This window comes from Ursus americanus, chromosome 1, assembly GCF_024610735.1.
Source record: "Ursus americanus isolate L20-20 chromosome 1, mUrsAme1.1.p, whole genome shotgun sequence".
NCBI classification, from domain to species: Eukaryota; Metazoa; Chordata; class Mammalia; order Carnivora; family Ursidae; genus Ursus; species Ursus americanus.
The window spans coordinates 37,662,821-37,664,990 of record NC_142127.1 but is presented as its reverse complement, the minus strand read 5'-3'; the positions used below and the strand labels follow the sequence as shown (position 1 = coordinate 37,664,990).

Below are 2,170 nucleotides of genomic sequence, written 5' to 3'. Positions count from 1 at the left end.
TCTCAGCTATTACTGGGGTCTCCCGCTCTAGTCTAGAGGAACACGCATGTGTTCCATGGGAAAGAGGGGCTTGACATCTGAATTAGGCAGGGCAATTAAAGCTAGTTATTGGGTAAAAAACTCCAGATCACAGTGTCTTAAGAAGTTCGCCTCTTACTCAGATGCAGTCCAACATGGATATGCCCGGTCAGGAAGCCATACTGGGCAGCTCGCATCAAGTGGTAGCTCAGGGATCCATCCGTCATGGGATCTTCCAGTCATCCTCGGGGCTTTGCAATCCTTTGCTTCCAGCCACTCAGACCAGAAAGTGATTTAAGGTGGTAATGGAGAGATCCTGAGGACATCTTTAAGGGCCGGGCCTAAAAGTGGTGCTCATTACTTCAGCCAGACTCAGGCACTTGGCTCTGCTTAAATGCAAGGGGACTGGCAGAGAAGTAGAATTGACCTGTGTACCCAGGAAGGACAGGTGAAATAGATATTGATGAAATTTAGCAATCTCTACCAAAATATCCAATTTTCAGGCCACATGATTTTTTCTGGTGTTCTCTCTGTTCACCCCAGATGGTTCATAGAAGCCAGGTGCTCTCTTTTGCAGCAGAATTCAGTGAGGCTCTTGCTACTTCTCCTGGTAAAGGGCATCACAGATCCATCAAACCCTAACCCTTCTCTGTCTGGGGAAAATCTCTTTCTTTTTCCTCTCTGATCTTTCTCTCAAACTCCTAGTGTACCCTTTTCAACATGCTCAGCTTTTCCCAGAAGATACGAAACACAGTTATTCTGAAACAGCTTCAGATTCAGCCAATCAATGGCCCACCTATCTTCTTGAAATGGAGGGAGAAGAGAAAAATAGAGAGGACGATACAAATCAATATTTCAATAAACCATCATGCCACCAAAGTGCACGAGTTCACTGGCATTTGACTCAAGACCTCTCTAAACGTTTAAACTCAAGAATGCCATCTTTTCATTAGACCTTGTTTACTTCCATCATAACAACAAGAAATCACTTTTTTTCAGCCTCTTTTTCACAAAGACAGAACAGCTGTAATCACCATGATGAGATGAAGAGTACATACAGAACACACAGTTGAGATGGGGATGTTGGGCGGATGACAAGGCTGTCACCAGCTAGGCAAACTAGTGCCACTTACCATCATGAGAGTGGGTCAGAGCCCGATGGCCTGCAAAGTAACAAATTGTTACCAACCATGGATCTCTGAATTTCTCATAGACGGTTGACAACTTGGAGTGACAATTGCTACAGTTTGTTTTAATTTTCTCAAGAGACAAGATCTGGTAAGAGTTCATCTGTTTGGTTTCTATGAATTCAAGTCTCTGGACCTTGGGAATTACATTCCATGGGACTGAAGGAAATCCAAGTGCCATTTGACAGCCACAGAAATCTCAGAGGGATGGTGGTTCATGGGAGTGGCTTCAGAAGAGATGATATGGAGAAGTGGTTTGATTATCAGAAAGGGGGAAAAGTGGGAATCATGGAAAATACAAATATTTTACTTGAAGGCTGATTCCTTTTAATACTCATCTAGATTTCACTAAACAGCAGATAATTCATAAGTTTTTAAAAGAGCGTAATAATTGCTATAGACTGTTTGTGTACTCTCCAAAATTCATATGTTGAAACCCTAATCCCCAGTGTGATAGTATTAAAATATGGGGCTTTGGGTGGTAATTAGGTCCTGAGGGTACAGCCGTCAGGATGGAATTAGTGTCCTTGAACAATCAAATGTAGAATGTTGCTTAATACTGAGCTTTGTTTGGGGTACCTGGCTGGCTCAGTTGGTAGAGCACGAAACTCCTGATCTCAAGGTCGTGAGTTCGAGCCCCACGTTGGGTGTAGAGATTACTTAAAAACTAAAAAAACAAACAAACAAACACATTATTTGAGCTTTGTTTGGGAACAGGCAGTTCATAACAAATTGCTCCTACCTATCTGGAATCAGAAGCAATGGATAAATACATGTAGGTATCAACCCAAAAGAGAAAAAAACCTAAGCCCTTGTTTTGGGTAAAACTGACAGAAGAACACTGCTGTCCCCTAACAATTCCTGATATTTCAACCCTATCTGGTCATGGCATGACTGGGCCACTGCAGGCCTCCCCGCAAGGAGACAGCTCAGTGTTTGGTGGAGGAGAAGAGTTTTCTAGAACA

The 2,170-nt window shown here is 42.9% G+C and overlaps 1 non-coding gene across 1 annotated transcript; it reads left to right on the top strand.

The window, feature by feature from the left end:
- Positions 1–1,782: 1,782 nt before the first annotated feature.
- On the top strand, positions 1,783–1,855 carry TRNAR-CCU (transfer RNA arginine (anticodon CCU)). The gene has a single exon. It is a non-coding gene; the product is annotated as a tRNA-Arg (tRNA).
- The last annotated feature ends 315 nt before the right edge of the window (positions 1,856–2,170 follow it).